The 18,332-nt window shown below is 43.5% G+C and overlaps 1 protein-coding gene across 6 annotated transcripts in view; it reads right to left on the bottom strand.

Annotated features, from left to right (window-relative positions):
• STK38L (serine/threonine kinase 38 like) overlaps window positions 1-18,332 on the bottom strand; it is a 492,424-nt gene that overhangs the window by 433,905 nt on the left and 40,187 nt on the right. For 2 of the 6 annotated variants that reach the window (XM_085652800.1, XM_085652798.1), the window contains exon 2: window positions 3,868-3,922. The exons of 3 other annotated variants lie outside the window; for them this stretch is intronic. The gene's annotated coding sequence lies outside the window, so the exon portion shown is untranslated. Of the gene's footprint in view, window positions 1-3,867; window positions 3,923-4,410; window positions 4,477-18,332 lie in introns of all 6 variants that reach the window. One more of the 6 variants, XM_085652797.1, reaches the window with a different exon arrangement.

Below are 18,332 nucleotides of genomic sequence, written 5' to 3'. Positions count from 1 at the left end.
GTAGTTCAAACCGGCAAACTTTGTCTCGATGTCGAGTGGGCAGGACATAAACATTGATGATATTTACTATTTCTAATTGGTCCAGCTTCTTCGACAGCTTTATACAGACAATATTTTGAGGCATAGCAATTGGAGGGTTCTGGGTGACTTTGCAATCCAACTTCATGGAAATCTAGGCAGTAAGGCCACTCATTGCTCTACTGCTATTAGATTTAGTTGCTCAGAAAAATACCTAATTCATAAAATCATATACATAAATGTATAACATGTACATATTCATATTGTCAATAAACGTTAATGATAACCTTGACCATCAAAACTATCAGAATTTGTATAAAAAAATTCACATTTCAATCCTTAAAAACTTCATTCAAAACTGTTGACGCAGCGTTTTGGTGAAAGATACATTTTATCACCTTCAGGACAAACAATATGTTAGCAAACGATTAGCACTTTTAGAATATATTCCTCTCTAAAAAAAGGGAGGGATGCCTAAGAGACCCCATTTGCGTGTAAAGCCCGCAAAAGCTGTAATTAGTGCACTGAAATATCAAGTTATTTTAAGAACGTGTGGCATGTGCTCCAAAGTTTAACATTTTAAAATATATTTGTAAGTGGATTTACATATTCCATTAAATTGGTCTTTATGAAAAAGCCCCAATTATGGCACTATGAAGTTCCTTTCCCTCTTATAATGTTGGTGACTGGAACCTACAAATCATTCATAAATGCCCCATATCTATATATTTCAATTTGATTGATTTGCCTTTGGTACAAAACGTGGTTTGTTTGTCTTATGATGCTCTGCACATAATTCGGAGTCACATAGAAACATAATTATTGTGATAGTTAGATTTGATGGTCAAGGTTCTCATTAACGAATATTGACAATATGAATACGTACGTTATCATTCATTTATGTATACGATTTTAATAATTTATTATGTATTTTTCTGAGCTGTGATATTTTCATAGGAATTGATATATTGTGACTAATAAATATTTTTTTATTGATTAAATGAGATATATATATATATAATATTTTGTCTTATGTTTAAAGTTCTTGCGTTACATTGCTGTATGTTTATGTTCACTTGTTTCTGAATAGATAAGATTTATTTGTTCCGTTTTTTCTGCCCTTTTAATTAAAAAAAAACTATAATATATATATATATATATATATATATATATATATATATATATTCACTGAAAAAACCATAGGTTTCACACATGTTATAGTTAGCGGAAATTTTACTGATAAAAAACCAATGAAATTCCCCCGTTATAGTTAGTGCAGGCAACTATAACTCACGCGACCGCAATCCTCTGCTGATGCTAATACTGTATTTAGACACTTATTTGCCCATGTCTTCTTCCATACATTTTTAGCTATACATATATTACAAATATTTTTTTTTCATAAAGACACATATGTCATCAGCAGAAGATTGCGGTCGCGTGAGTTATAGTTGCCTGCACTAACTATAACGGGGGAATTTCATTGGTTTTTTATCAGTAAAATTTCCGCTAACTATAACATGTGTGAAACCTATGGTTTTTTCAGTGAATTTGCAAGGTTTTTTAAATGCTAATTCCTAACTATAACGTGTGTGAAACCTATGGTTTTTTCAGTGAATTTGTACGTTTTTTTAAATGCTAAGTTACTTTACGCCATTCGTGGCGTGCGCGCCCACTTAACGCAGTTCGTTCCGTGCGCGCACCGTGCGCGCACAGTGAGCACGCGGTGCGCTTCGCGCACCGCGCGCCCACTTTACGCAGTTAGTGCCGTGCACGCACGGTGGGCACGCGGTGCGATGACAAAGCAAGAAAGCACGTCAACAAATCTGTTTCTGCTTTCCTCCGTGACTATGGTATGGGTGCCATTTACCACAACAACTTGCGTTATGACATGCAAGACATTTATAGAGGAGATGGTGTGCACTTCAATGATGAAGGGAACAGAGTCTTCCTCTTGAACCTTAGACTCTGCATCGGTACTTACTTGTAGGTACCACTAAAAAATCATTTCATAAACACAACGGCTCTTTTTAGAGCCCCCTAATATCTAAACACTTAAATCTGATTTTCATTTTTTTTTTTTTTTTTTTTTCTACCGTACGCTTACCGTAAGCTTACCGTACGCGTACCCCGTGATTTTTTTTAAAATCAATAAATGTTTTCTTTGTACTTTTCTGTCCTTCTTTGACCCCCTTACAAATGTTAGGGGGTCTGTAACTCTCCTCATTGCCCCCTTTCCTTGTTTTCACTCTTTTTTTTCAGAGTGAAATACACAAAATGGCGGCCGCCGCTTCCTGGTTTCGACCGATTCGAATGTTTACTAAGATCTAAGAGCCAATCAGAATCGCGCTCGCGCACGCCACCGTACGCTTACCGTAAGCGTACGGTAAGCGTACCGTAAGCGGGCTCAGATATATATATTGATTTAAAGGCTATTTTCTCAGAATCTACTGAACAGATTTACACCAAACCTACAAAAGGCACTTCCTTGACCTAGGGACTACCTCTCTGCCAAATTTTGAGTAATTCTGTTCAGCCGTTCGGGCTGCAGCTCGTTCTAAAGGTCCTATGGAAAAATGCATGGGAAAAACGCGTTTTGGGACCCCCCTTTTATCTCAGCCCCCGCTTGACGGATCCCCCCCGAGACTTTCAGGGTAGGAGCGGAGCGTAGCGCCCCACCTATTTTGAGAAATTCGCGAGGATTCGTCGACCGGTGCCAAAGTTATTCAAAATAGAATGTTGAGGTTTTCCTATGGAAACGTGGTCCTAACTATAACTACCTACTGGCGACCGCCAGTAGGTAATATATATATATATATATATATATATATATATATATATATATATATATATACACACACACACACACACACACACACACACTTTTAGAAGTGAAAAGGGAATTTCTGGTGTGCTTGACTTGGTACTACCCTATTCCTTTCTCTTAATAAGGGTGAGACTCGTTTTTAGGTCTCACCTATGCAGCGCGCATGCGCTGCTTAAGAGGACCTTTAGCCGTCGTTCTGCTTTTTTTCGAAGCACATACTCGTGCTTGTGGCGGCATCCACTTTGCGGGAGAGAGCAGGGGGCGCGCCATAAGCACAAGTATGTGCTTCGAAAAACAGTAAACTGCGCGTGCACGCACACACGATTGTCTTTTTAGTATCATGTGTTTGCTCTCACTTGTGATCCTAATTCGCCATCAAAATGATGAATGATGTCGTGCGTCTGAACCTTCACTGCTGCCCACATTGATTTTCTAAATTCTCTACGGGGAAAGAAGGGCGACCGCGGTAACTGGTCAATAAAATGTGGTTTAGTTGTTCCTTGTTGCAGCGTTTCCACAGCTGGGCGGCACAAAATAGAGGCAGGTAAATAAATACAGGGACCCCGTTTTCTTTAAGCCCCGGGTGGAACCACTCAAACTCTGCAAGAGGAGAGCTGTTTGCAAAGTATTTGTTTCTTTAATAGCAATTTCCAGAATAAGATTTTTGCTAACCATTCCCGTTTAAACTGCGAGCTTGACCTGGAGATAACGCTCAGTGCAATATGTTATCCTCACTGACTCTGCCATCTAGCGGCCACAGGCTAGTAGTAGCACCAGTTGAAATGGTTCTACTTATTTATTTTCCATTATTTGGTCTCTGTCGTTTTTTTGTACTTCTTACTTGTGAATACCGTTCCTACATATTAGCCCAGTACAAGCATTTAACAGTCACTGTATACATATTCGCCGGTCTCTCTTCATCCTCTGAAAACGGAAGCATTATAAATGACAAATATGAATCTACTTTGTTAAAAAAGTACAGCAAAGCTTGGCGAGTAGAATCATGTCCACGTCTGACTTACCTGCAGCAGGATGTACTCAGGCGCCTTAGCATGCTGACAGCGCTGGCAGGGCACACTAGAGATAAATCGAGAATGCGACTGTAATCAAGGCTTCAACATCACTCTCCTTTGGTGGCCGCGAATGGCGTTGTGGAGTGAAACAACGCCATTCGTGGCCACCAAAGGGTCATTCACAAAAAAATTAAATTGTACTTGTAATTGCAAAAAACAATTGTTTGACCCCCACAATTGATTGTTTTACTGTTTTTGCGCCGCTGCACGCTGTTCTTTAATCACTTGAGTCACTGGGCGTTCACTCACTGCAACACTTCCAGTGCACAGTTGGTTGTTATGGTTACTGCACAGTTGGTTGTTATGGTTACTGCAATCTAGTTGTATCATAGTGCTACTAGAACTACATGCAAATAACACTTCCACTCTACCTTGGTCTCCCTCGTTCCTTTCCCCCCGCCTCTTCTGTGATTGGTACACCTTCTACGAACAGTCGCCCTCTGAATGATATAACAGTTGAGACACTTTTTTTAATTTTATTATAAAGCTTACCCGGTCTCAGCTGGGTCAACGGGTTTACTCCCGTTTCTGTTTTCTTCTTCTCTATCGATGTGGCCACTACAACACAAGCACACCCAGTCACTTCAATGGCAGCTCACAGTACACAAACGACGTAATAAGATGTCCAGCTTGTAAATGCAACACAAGTTACCTCGCACATCCTTCTTAGATCTTCTGGTAAACATCAGTACCTTCAGTTCCTTCTAATGCTTAAGGGGCATGCAGCCACAATTGATGAGGCTTTAGATGATTTTACACGTTTTGTAGAGTTTGACAAAACTCTCCTCAGATCTCTTGAACTAAATGGCTACAGAAAGCAGAAAATCTTTTCAAGAAACCAGTGAAGGAGGGGGGAATGAGAGTGGAGGAACTCAACCGAGCACAAACCACACTGGCAACTACACTGGCCGTTCAGTCCCCAGCACAGGGTTCAACTCACTGCTGCAGCACCTAACCGCCACAGTTTAACCTCATTTCAAGCAACCAATGATTGGGCAGGAACTGATACAGAGTTTAATGCGAGGGATGGGGGTCACAAAGTGGGGATCCAAGCAAATTTCCGAACTAGCAAAAAGGGGAGCCAGACTGGATAAGAGAAGGATTGTGAATATTAAGGATCATGCAGTGGCAAAGGAGCAGGGTCAAGTCACTCAAAGACTGCAGATCAGTGGGCCTACACAGAATTGCGGTCGGAGGCCCAGCAACCCAGAAGCCAGGCAGGAAGCAGCAACCAGCAACCCAGTAGACAAGCAATAAGCTAGCCTCCACACTGTGGTCTGGACTTGCTAGCTCCAGACTCTTCCTGGCGCCTCACTAGCTCCTGGCACCCCAAAATATTATTTTTAACATATTGTTATGAACCCAATGTACCCCAATATAGGCTTACGTAGTTACACAACCTTTTACCAACATCTGTCCTACCATTGTTCTACATAACGGGTCCGGCGCTGACCTTTTACCTAGTTAAGTGCTACATGACTCATGTGGTTTTCTCCGAAAAACTATGTATTATGCATGAGGAGTCTCAGTATCACCGCAGGATTACCATCTTCTGCATAATAACTCTGCATAAGGGTCACCACTATTGTCATCCTTGTCGGACATGCCCATATTACACTTCTAGATAGAACGCCTGAGGGTACCTTTCGGGTATATAAGCAGTACATCTTCGCTGGGCAAAGCAGAGGAGAAAGACTTCCATGCTGACACGCTGAGGTGCTTGCAAGCAGACACTCCAGCACGCAGTGGTCTGACATCCCTCACAGGGTGTCCAACTCAAAATCAAGACGGGGTCCTTAACTCTCCCACATCAGGTAATGGGGGTGGCTCGATCCTATGGGGATTCTTGGATATACACCTACATACATACATACATACATACATACATACAAGGTACATTTAGGTATATCTAGTTAGGGTTTGCATGGTAGGAGTACGCATCATTACTGTCATGTATTCATATGCCTGCATGTATTCATAGTTTTAGAACTATGGTAGAATTCTACCTTTTCTTTAATATGCTAGTGCTTATAACTATATATTTCTGTCTTATGGTTGTTGCAGCACACGTATTTTACATTAGAATGACTCTGGTTAAATAAATGCTTATTGAAAACGTCCCCATCGTTTATTCTGTGTATCTCTATGAGACAAAGTAGCACGAGTGACTGAATGAAAAATACTGTGCTGTTTCCACAATCCAGAGGGGTCAGGGTTGTCCTGTTCAATAGTTGCCGGAAAATATTCGCTCCTTGGTAAGAGGGGCTAGTAGTCGCATTGTGAGCTAGCTAGACTAACGTATCCTTCATGGATGTCTGGATTCAGCCCGGACACTAATCCCCTAGTTTATGTTGTCTAAACGCGCAGATCCTATATAGATTTGTAGGAACTACATGACAACATCCGCCTTCTTTGAAGGCTGAAGAGTAATAAAGATTTAAAGGAGAAAAAAAAACATTTAAACAAAGCAACGCGTTGACTATCTTGGGAAAAGTAAACTGTTCCAAAAAGACACACCACTGGCAAGGTCAACTGGTCTCCGGCCAAATATAAAAGGCCAGACTCCTTGGCTTTGCCAAGGTTTGTTTTCTAATGGATGCATTCCATTTTCCACCTCACAATTTTCTAGACTTTTCAATTTTGCAAATGTGCCCACTCCCTACTGCGCAATGCTACCTTGTCACAGAGCAGCAGGAGAAAAGCTGTTTGGAGATTTTCCTGAATTTCACGATATTTTTTGCATCACACCACGGCAAAAAAACTGGACTCCATAGTTTCCATTTCAGTATTTTTGTGCATAAACATTTTCATCATATCATTTAACAGGGTCACTGGAGCATTTGCCAATCGTCTAGCTCTGTGTGCTTGCTTGCAAATTTTTAAAAAATCAGCAATTTTTAATGAATGTAGTTGTCCAAGAGGTGGAACAGAAATGCAACTCATTACTTTCTGATGCAACATATTCAACACAACCAGCTGTACCCTCGATTTACTTCAGGACCGGTGGAGTTAGTTTTTTAAGCCTTTCTGTCCTTAAAAAAAAAAAAAGAAAATTGTACCATAGGTACTCTGGATGTAAGGAACTGGAAGATTACAGGAAACCTCACTTTTAGAAAACGTAATCCAAAATTCTGAGCAGGTACTTACATAGGGTGTGGCACATCTTACAACACTTCAAGCCCTCACCCACTCTGGAGTGGGATACTTCATCATAGGGCCCACTCCTCGCCAATGCAGAATACACAGGTGTGTTTACCCTCAATAATGAGGGAGCAACTACAACAGGATGCAGGTCAGTATCCATATCAATAGGCTAACCCTGTAATAAGGGGGGAAAAGGAATTCTCGACCAGGCAGTAGCATCCCTCAGATCGCAGATGCGGTTTTGGAGTACTTTACCATTATCTGTAACCAGCAAGGTTGCACTCACTAAAAAGGTAGTACTACAGAGACTCTTGTACTATTCTACGAACCTACCGGTCTACATCCCAGCCTCTTTTTCACCCCCATGCCCCCCTAGAAAAGCAACTCTGAGATTTTATCTGGGGTAACGCCAGGCATCGGATTGCACAGAGGCCATTCCGAGGCGAGAGAAGAAGCAGAGGATTCTCCGCAGGTAGGTATATTGAAAGACCTTTCCGATACCCCTATAAATGGTGGGAGGGAGAATAGCTTTTTTCTCTGGGAACTGGACCTTTGTAACTCAAGACCCGTGGGTTCTAGAAACTGTGAAGTGTTAAAAAAATAGAATTTACGGATACCCCCTTTCAAATCAAAGAAACCTCACGAGATAACCTTCTCTCAAGAACAGAGAAAGCTAGTATCTTGGTAGAAAAGAAAGACAAGGGACAGAGACCTGTCATAAACTTAAAAAACCTAAACGGGTGGGTATCTTACCACCACTTCAAGATGGAATGAATACACCTCCTAAGGGACATATTGAGAAAAGGAGACTGGTTGACACGTCTAGACCTAAAGGACGCCTATTTAACCATCCCAATTTGGCCCCCTCACAGAAAATTTCTCCAGTTCACTTGGTAAGGAAAACTTTGGGAATTCTGCACTCTCCCCTTCGGTCTGTCCTCAGCCCTTTGGTTCTCCACCAAGGTGTTACGTCCGGTAGTAGCATGGTTAAGGGAAAGGGGTGCGAGACTAATAATATATCTGGATAGCTTTATCATGGGTCAGTCCAAGACAACTGTATCTAGCCATACAGATCTTACTATCCGCCTACTGGAACATTTAGGCTTTGTGATAAATGCCAAAAAATCATGTACTACACCAACCCAAGAAACTCAATTTTTAGGCTTCTTGGTGAACACAGTTTCTGCAGAACTGAAACTTCCAAGAGAAAAGATAATGAAACTCCACAAAGAACTCAGGAAGATCCTTTTTCTGGAGGTCTTTCCCTTGAGACTCTTAGCCAGGATCCTGGGTCTCCTTTCCTCAACCATTCAGGCTATCTTTCCGGGCCCATTACACTACAGGGCCCTCCAGAGACTCAAAGCAAAAGCTTTGATGTTGACTCTGTCTTACACTCAGATGACTTGCTTAGACAAAGATTCGAAGAAAGAACTATCTTGGTGGCTAAAGAATGCAGAAGCCTGGAATGGCAGAGCCATTTTTGGGGAAACCCCAGAATTGATTATAGAATCAGATGCAAGTCTGGAAGGTTGGGGTGCCACTTGTGGCGACTCTTCGACAAGAGGTATTTGGACACGCAAAGAGAAAGAACTACATATCAACTTCCTGGAACTCCTAGCAGGCTCCTTTGCGGTTCGGAGTTTCACCCAGAACTCAATAAAGTGCTCTATAATGCTACGTATGGACAAAGTCTCTGCAGTGAGATACGTCAACAAGATGGGGGGGGGTGGGGGGGGGGGGGGGGAGAACCACATTCAAAGGGTCTTACTGAAATAGCGAAAGCTTTCTGGGGCTATTGTCTTAACAGGAGACTGTCCGTCACAGCAGAACACATCCCTGGTTTGAACAACGGAGTAGTGGACTGGTTCTCCAGAAATTTCAGAGATTCCAGCAACTGGAAATTAAACAGAGGCTTATTCATGACAATCCAAGATCTTTTCGCAGACAGAATGAATACTCAGTTGATGAATTTCTTCAGCTGGAAGCCGGACCCTCAAGCAATAGGGGTGGATGCCTTCCTCCAAGACTGACGAGGCTTAAAGCCATATGCCTTCCCGCCGTTTGTCATGCTTCCTAGTCTTCTTTTACACGCTCGCCGATACCTTCGGAACATGGTGGTGATAAACCCCCCCCCCCCCCCTTTGGAGTTCTCGGCATGGTTCCCTATCATCTTGGAGATGGCTGTGGACTTCCCAATTCTAATACCTCCCTTCAGGCAACTACTCCTGGGTCCTCACGGCGAATCACATCCCTTCATAGACCAAGGTCCATTGGTTCTGACGGCCTGGAAGATTTCATGCGACAATGACAAATCCCTGGCCTTTCGCCACTTGCTTTCAAACTCATATCTGAGCCTTGGGCATCCGGAACAAGGAAGGCATATCGACTGGCTTGGAATAAATGGGTTCGCTGGTGTCTTCAACGACACTACGATCCAGTTTCAACTGATTTAGTACTCGTAGTAAAACTACCCATCTGAACTTTTCGCTTCTGGCCTAAGCTATAGAACTGTTAATGTTTATAGGTCAGCAATAGCTGCAGGTCATTCTTTAATTGATGGTGTCTCAGTTGGTCAAAACCTTTTAACAAAAAGAATTGAGAAGTATGCGAGTTCTTAATCCTCCAACTGCGAAATATTCAGCCTTATGGGACATAAGATTGGTATTACAACTTATTTCTTCTTGGGGAGATAACGTTAACCTCTCTCTCAAACGTATTTCCTATAAGCTTACTGTGTTACTTTGCTTGGTTTCTTTCAGGCGAACCTCGGATGTTAAGGTATTAGATGTTACCAACAGGGATTTCCAACCTGAGGGAGTTTTTTTACCTTAAGAAAAGAACTAAAACTATGTCTTCCTTTATTTTTGATTACCTTTTTATTTCCTCAGTCATTCACCATTTTAACAAACGTGGACATTTTCACACTTTTTCTCCTATTGTTTATTTTCATCGCATCCATACTCTATTCAAACACATCCGTCTCGGTTTGTTATACACTTTTGTTCTTTAACCTTCAATTCACCCATTTGGTTTATTCAGATATTCTTTTGTTTTACGTTTTCCGCCTGTACCTTTTTTGACCGTCCCCATACACACGAATCTTTTGATGCTTTTCACTAGGCTTTTACCCTCCACCTTCGATTGGTTGTTCATTTACTTCTGACGACACTACTCTAGATACACTCGTAACTCATTGATTCGCTGCTGTAGACTCTCATCGATTTGATTGGTCCTATCGTCTCTTGACGTATTTACCCGCTCCTCATAGGCTTGTAGGTATACCTATTAATATACACCTTGTTATTGGCTGTTTCGGCTTTCTGTCACTTTGATTCGTGGCGGCAAGCACGTGACACTGTTTAAATACCACTCGCGTCACACAGCAGATTTACTCGCGAAAAAACGCCTACAGCCTATGAACACAGAGTTACGATTGAATTGAAAGCTCGCATCACGCAAGTGTTTAGTGTTACATTGTATTCCACCTCGAATCTTATATGGGTTTAGTTCGTTTCCTCTCACATTTTCTTGTTTATTAACGCATTTGCGACCTTTTTCACCCGATATTCTACCTTTTCCCTTACATTCACAATCCTGACATTTTATGCACTCGTTCGTAGATTACCATCCCGCACGTTTCTCTAAACTCACAGTGCGCTGACGCACAACGCTTTCATATGATTTCTTTTCTCATGTACATTTTTTTTCTTGTTTTAACTGCACTTTTGAACACCTTTCTTTGTTGCACGTGATTACATCCTTATTTCCATCCTACGGGATTACTAAATACACACTATATACACAATTCTTTTAAAAAAACGGTACCTCATCTTCATTACCAGCACCTTCCATATACCATCTTTTTTCATGAATTACTAAACTTCATTCACTTTGAATATACCAACCTAATTTTCTTTCACAGTTGTTTATTGTTGATATATACCGCAATGATTAAAGCTGCTTCCTTGTATCCTCCAATTCTAGTGCTGCCCCTGACGAAGGGCCACACTGGCCCGAAATGCATTGGGCTACATCGAGTTATGACGTTGAATACACTCGTTGTGATGCTGAAATATTATGAATACCTCTTCCTCTAAAGGATTTATTGAATGGATTCACTTGAATAAAAAAATTTCGAATTACAGAATTTATCCTCGCTTGATTAATTTCTCCGTTGGAGTGCAATTCGAGTGACATGCTCTTGGCTAGAACGTGCTTTTGACTTCCTCTATTTTCTACCCATTCTTTCCTCTTAATGAAAGTCTATGTGTTGTTAATTGTCTCAAAGAGTATGAAAGAAGGATGGTAAGTCTAAGAGGAGTTTAAACTCAACTGTTGATTTCCCACAGATCCCCTCATAATGCAGTTTCTTCTCCCACGCTCGCTAGATGGGTTAAAGAAGTGATGAGTGAGAATGGTGTTGATGTTTCTCTTTTTGGTGCGCACTCTGTCAGAGGCGCTTCTGCTTCTAAAGCCTTTATGTTAGGTGGAGGACTACAAGATATTCTTAGAGCCACAGATTGGTCAATTGAAAGCATGTTTAAGAAATGTTATTTCAGACCAAGCAATAAGGTGATTGATAATGTTTTTGCTTCACTTTAAACTTGCATAATGTTGGCCTCCGTGTCGTGCCATAAAATTTAGATTTTTCACAGCCTGGTGGGCAGAAAATCTGGATTTTATTAAGGACAGGGAGGCCAAGATTATCGCTCCTCTTATAAACCCTCCCTAAGGATTTTACCTTTTGACCTATTGTGTCTTTTTTCTTCCAGATTAAGACGTCTGGGAATTACTAAAAAATAAGTTATTCGTTCCACATCAAGTTTGAAGCCTTGTTTTTTAGGAGTTTACTTCTGCTCCCGACCGCCAGAGCCTTTATTACTCGGAGTGGTCCATCGGTGTTTCCGCAGAAGCTTGTATATTACCCGTAAGGTGACCCCTTATGCGCCAGCGATACCTCTGGAAGGGACACCCGCTGGCCGTACGGTAATCTCCGCGCAGATACTCAGAAGATGGCATGAGAATGAAATTCAGACACTTGGGGACATATCATGAGGGTGCCCTTTTGCCATACACGATCCTGGTAGAAGAAGACACATCGTACATTGGTGGCTTCGCTTGCGGCTAGGTGGGAAGACATGGCTGCGGAGCCGCAGACACATCTTACCATGCAATATTTGCATGTTATGGGGACGGGTAGGCACCTGACGCGATGGTTTGCGGCTTCTTTGAGGGCACATGCAGCTATTAGCCTCAAACCGCTGCACCTTAAGTGGGAGCATGATCTGGGATACCAGTTTACCGATGCAGAGTGGGCTCGGGTGCTTAAAAGCGCGACACACATCCCGCGTAATACACGTTTCCAGCAAATACAGCTTATCGTTCATAGGGCATACCTGAAAAGATCAATACTTTAATCGAGCAGATGCTGTATGCCCGGAGATGCACTGAGCGAGGGGCTGGGTTAATTCATATGCTATGGGGATGTATCCAGGAGGGTGGCTATTGGAGCCAAGTGGCCTCTCTCCGGCATACCTGCACAGGCAAAACACTAGCACATGACTGGCCAACCTACCTATTACACAAATTTCACAGAACTACCGCTACAAAAGTCACCTCGGGATTCCTAGATTTGGGGCAGATAGTGGAAAATGGCTCATCACCAAGAAATGGAAGGCATCCGATCCCCCCACGGTCAAGGCCTGATGGAACCTCAATGCTTGCCTGGGCAAAAGGTAGAGAGCATCGCCATACGACGCGAGGAAACACTGGGGTTGCGCAGGATACCCATCGCAACATGTTGGCACTGGTCTTTAGTCAGAGTCGGGCCCATTCTGTTTTTTGGGGGGTCTGGGGGATTGTCTGGCTGCCTCTTTGGGAGAGTGTGTGAAAGCGTGTGTGTTGCAGCAAAGGGTAGGTGCGTGTTAAAGCAGGGAGTGAAACATAATTGAGGGTGTGTTGGGGAAACGCAACTTATTGGGTACAACGTACAAGCGAAGATTCTTAGAGTACATGGAGCAGAGCAGAGTCTGTCAGCTCAGAGAGGCAGGGTTTATACCTGCCTGTCCCTGCGTACGTCATCGGTTTAAGTGTGTGGGAGAACATGCGGCGGCCGCAAAAGTGAACGCGACCGCCATCTGTTTACAATTAACACGACCGTGAGACAGGCAAATGTAAACCAGCGCGATAATTGGAAACAGATGGCGCCCCTGCTCGCTGCCGCAAGGTTGATGCCGTACATGCATGAGTACTAATTGGAAACAGTGCAGTACATGCACAAGTTTGCAAAAAAGTACAGACCAATTCCAAGAGGTCATCTCCTTAGCAGCGCTTGCGCGCTGCACTAGGCTTGACCTAAAAACGGTTTTATATCCCTTTAATCAGGCCACCATGGTTCAGCCCACATGAAATGTCCAAAATGAAAGTCATGTGCCAGGCATCAGAGCTCATTAGAAGTGTTGACGCAACTTAAATTCCCGGGAACTCTAGACAGCAGACTTCAGCAGTCTTGCAGCTAGCGAGTACTTACTGGGGTAGTGAGACCCCAGAGCCCCATTGGTACGGTCTAGAGGGAGAAAACAACCTTCATGGCCACCTGGAACTGTGATCGCCTAGCCCATCTGGATACCTCGGAAACCTTAGATGGCATCCACTGGCCTAAAAAGGTGAGAGCTCTAGTTTGGTGACAGTGTGGCACTGATGAGGCCTGAAGTGGATCCTCAGCTTATCAAAGAAAGGGGTATGGACGGAGGACATACAGTGGGCGAGCACGGATGCCTGGATATGCCCATGTGGCTATGCCTGCGGACTGGAACCTATTGCGCAGGTAACTGTAGGAATCATGGCAACGGAAGAGCCACAGGAGCTTGAGTAGAGTAGGCCCATGCAGTAGAACTACTGCTGTGAACTCATGCGATTTTTGCTGATATATTGGACAGACACTCCAGGATTACAAACATTAGCGAAATAGGCAGTTGTGTTCTTTACAAAAAGTGTCTGAAAAATTCCTTTTATTGTCCCAGTGTTGACTTTGACTACCGAGCCAAATAAAAGGACTGGATCAGCAGGCAAACGAGGTGTAGGTTTACTCACCTGCTACATCGTATCCCCCTGCCTGGAGAACACTGCTGCTGCTCGAAGTGGACAACAAATCGCAAGTAAATTTTGTCCTGGCCCAGCAGTATATGCAGCTTCTCTGCTCCTCTTCCCCCGCCCTAGGCACTCCACCATCCTCAGGCTGAAAGTGGATAGTGTAACTGCAGGGGCACGATTTAAAAACAATGAAAGAATTCGGGCCCGCTGCCCGTGGGCATGCGGTCTGTACCCATGCGGCGGGACCCACTGGGGGCAATTCTTTTTTTAACAAATGAAGGGATTCGGGCCCGTGGCATGCGGCAGGACTCGATGGCATACATTTTTGGTTTTAAAAGAACTAAAATAATTTGCTGCTAAAATGCAGCTAAATTTTAATTTCTGCACCAATAAGGCAAATGCTACTTACCAGTATGCATCTGTTCGTGGCATGTAGAGCTGCAGATCTACACACCGTGCATAGATCGCCATCTGGTGTAGTGTGCAGCCCTCTGGAGGAGGTGGTTGAAACCCAATGAGTCTTCTGGTGGGGATGGTCTCGAAGGGTAGAGATCATCCTGCGGGACGTTAGGAATGTCAGGAATGTTATAGTCGTCCCATGGGTCTGGGGAGCCTTCAGGAGTGGGGTCCCCTGTAGGTTGGTCATGGGGCTCCTCCTTCACTATGTCATCATAGATATCATCATCCGGAGAGGGTGTGGGGGAATGATGAAGGGGGGGGGGGTGGGGAGAAGGAGGGGGGAGGTGGTGGGGGTGGAGGAGGGGGGGGGTCGAAGGTATTCTCAAAGGGGAGGTAGCAAAGTCTTTCCTCTTTGGAGGTGGAGCTGGGCCAGGCTTGTCCAGCTGTCTCTTTTTGATACTGAGCATCAAATGTCCAGTCTTAGGATCTTTGACCAGTGTTTTTTGCAATGGATCAGCCTTAAAAAGTTCTTCAGAGTGTCCTGTCCGTCGGCGCCGAAGGCATCAGGCCGTAGGTTTTTTTGTTTTAGAGTTTGCACTAGTCCGCTGTTTTGAACAATGCGGCTTTGAAAGGGCTGGTTGGTTACTCTGCTCCGAGATGGTTTTCGGCTTTGAGATATGGGTGTCGGTGGCCTTGTGTTATTGGCTCGGGTCGGTGTCGGTACCGAGAAGCTGGTGGTGGTTTTCGGCGCCGAGTGCTTCGGTATGGAGCTCGGTGCCGAGGAGGAGGCCATTTTCTTTTTCGGCGTCGGTGCGGAGGAGTGTTTCTCGGCACCGACGGTGGGCTGGCTCGAGCCCGAGTCGCCGGAAGGCTTAATAGGCTCCTTTACCGGTCCCAAAGGTGCGGTGTGGGAAGCAGTGTTCTTGGTCGTGCCTAAGCTCGGAGGCGAAGGCGTGACCGAAGCCTTTTTGGATGCCACATAGGGTGTGGGGTGAGGGTAGGTTTCGGTATTCACGACCCTCTGTGCCGGAGTGATGTCCTCCACATCTGAATCGTCGGCTTCGGAGGCGCTGACTAGGCCCTCGTCGGTGTGTTGTCCTTCTGGAGCATCAACGCCTTCTCCGAAGAGGTCGTCTGGGATCGAAGTCGACGAGTGCGCCATAGTTCTTCGTGCCCTTCGGTCTCGAATGGTTTTCTTGGACCGGAAGGATTTGCACGCCGGACAGTCTCGAGCCTCGTGTTCAGGGGAGAGGCAGAGGTTGCATACTTTGTGCAGATCAGTGTGGGGGGGATTTGGACCCACATCGAGGGCACTTCTCGAAGGGAGTCCTTTCCATTAGCCAGGACCGGAGCTTGGGTAGGCCCGAAGGCCGTCGTCGACGACTGGAATCGAGGGTCTTGATCGACGAGAGCCGCGTCGAGTGTGGAGATTGTGAACTAAAACAATACCGCGAAGAAGCGGGGGGGAGGGGGAGGATTGCGCGACAATTGGAGAACTGGAAACTGTTTGGAACCGGAGCGCGAAGATCACATCCGAGCCCGATGGCGGGAAAAAACAAACAATCGGAGGATGGAGCCGAAGCCCATGCGCAATACAATCCAAAGGAGGAGTCACGGACCTCGTGACTTCCAAAGACTTTCCAAGAGGAAAAACAACTGCAAACATCCGGGCCCAACACCAGATGGCGATCTATGCACAGTGTGTAATCTGCAGCTCATATGCCTCGAACATTCTTGTTTTTGTGCCGCATAATTTACTAATTTATGCTGCAATATCCTGAGGGGTCTGATTGGTAATGTACTGAAAGATGTGTTGCTTAGCCTACAGCAGTTTGGTATGCCCATGCTAACCCACGCTACTGGAGCCTTCTCCCTTGTGAAGTAATCTGCCTCTCTGGACTGCAAATCCACAACGTAAAAAACATTGATGCGACTGCCCTTTCCACTGCTCTTAAGGTAAATCCCCCACGCCTCATATCATAAAACAGCTAGTTCTGCCATAACATAAACCTATAGAATTTTTTTAAGTTTAAATTTTTGAATAACCGGACACACCAACACCGTTTCCTTTCCTCTCGCTTCTTCCCTTCAACATTCGGAAGCAGCATTAGGGCTGTTTAAGTGCTGTGAAATCTACTAGCATGATACAACTTACAAAGCAATCGGAAGAAAAAGGTTGAATGTATTTATGAGGGACATTTCAATTAGCTGAATCATGGGCAGCCAACGTGTACAGCAGATGTATTCATCAAATTTAAACAGTCACAGTGAGTTAATAATCAGGTTGAGATGAGGAAAGAAGGTGTGCCAGGTAGATGGGCATCCTTTTTAACATTAAACTTTCAAAGTTGTAGGGCGATATGTTGCCCAAGAAATACATCCCCACCCATAGAAAAGCTTCTATTAGTTGCAGGTACACTAAAATGTAACTTGGAACAGTTGGTATAAAATTACACTTAGAAGGTAAAATGATGAAGGTCTTCATGGGTTCAAAACATCTGAATACCCTTTATGTTATAACATATAATTTGACTGATTTCACTTTTATCTGAACCAATAAAAGGAAACTACCCATACGCTCAGTCAAAAAAGCTCTCTATGGACAGAAACAAGAGGATTAAAAACAAACAATATTTTAAACGCCACAGTTCCCATTGATATTAGGTGCCCATTTAACCAGAACACAGAGAACGCATCTTGTTTCTCCCCTGCCTTTAAAGTCCTGCATCGGTTACCGGTTGTCAGAAGATCCACGTTCAAGCTGCTTTGTATCACCTACAAAGCGATACATGAATAGGACCACTCTTCATCAGGAATAAAATCATTAAACCTTCGCTCTAGAGTGGCACCTCACCTCAAAATCCAAAGATACAAGAAAAAAACCATGGGTGGCCCATCTGTTCAAGCAGCCAAAGTATGGAACTCTTTACCTCCCAACATAACATCCACAGACAACCAACTTATCTTCAGAAAACTACTCAAGAATTAGCTCTTCCCCACACAAGCACCATACGCTAACAGATATATACAGCATATCCCTCTGTATATAAGCATTTATTTGTACTAAAGATATGTACCTATATATGTGTATTGTTTTGTATAAACATGTAGAATAATTAGGTTTTAAAAATAAATAAAATGCATTTTTAAGTGCAAAACACTTAAAAACCAGGAGTTCATCTAATGCATCTTTAATCTACATATACTTACTTCCTTTGTGCTTCTGTATCACTTCCATGCACTTGGATCTATACATTTATTCCTTTTCTCCTAAAAAAGCATATTCAATGCACTACCCTTTTTCTCACCCTATACCTCTATCAATTTCTTTAATCTACATATACTTAATTCCTTTATGTATCTCTATACTTTCCACATACTTATGGCTCTATATATTTATTACTTTCTTCTAATTCAGCATATCCAATGCACTACCCTATTTCTCGCCCTATGCCTCTCTCAATATATCTTCTACCTCAACTCTATGAATCATCTCAAACCTCTTTCTACTACTATTTACAATGCACTACCCTATCTATACCTCTAACAATACATCTTCTACATCCACTCTCATTCATCCCAAACCCCCATACCACTAACCATGATCCTAAAAATAACCCTTTCTAGACTCTCCCCTACTCTGCGCCTCCTTGCATCATCGGACACCTTTTTTACTATACTGATCCCCAAAAACAAGCCTTTCTAAACTCTTCCCTCCGACTCTTCCACTCCACATCCCAAGTCTCTTCCGTCTGCTATGACATCCCAAAAAAAAGAAA

The sequence above is a fragment of the Triturus cristatus genome, chromosome 4_1 (genome assembly GCF_964204655.1).
Source record: "Triturus cristatus chromosome 4_1, aTriCri1.1, whole genome shotgun sequence".
NCBI lineage: Eukaryota > Metazoa > Chordata > Amphibia > Caudata > Salamandridae > Triturus > Triturus cristatus.
Note: the sequence above shows the minus strand (reverse complement) of the source record. Positions and strands in the feature narration are given on the sequence as shown.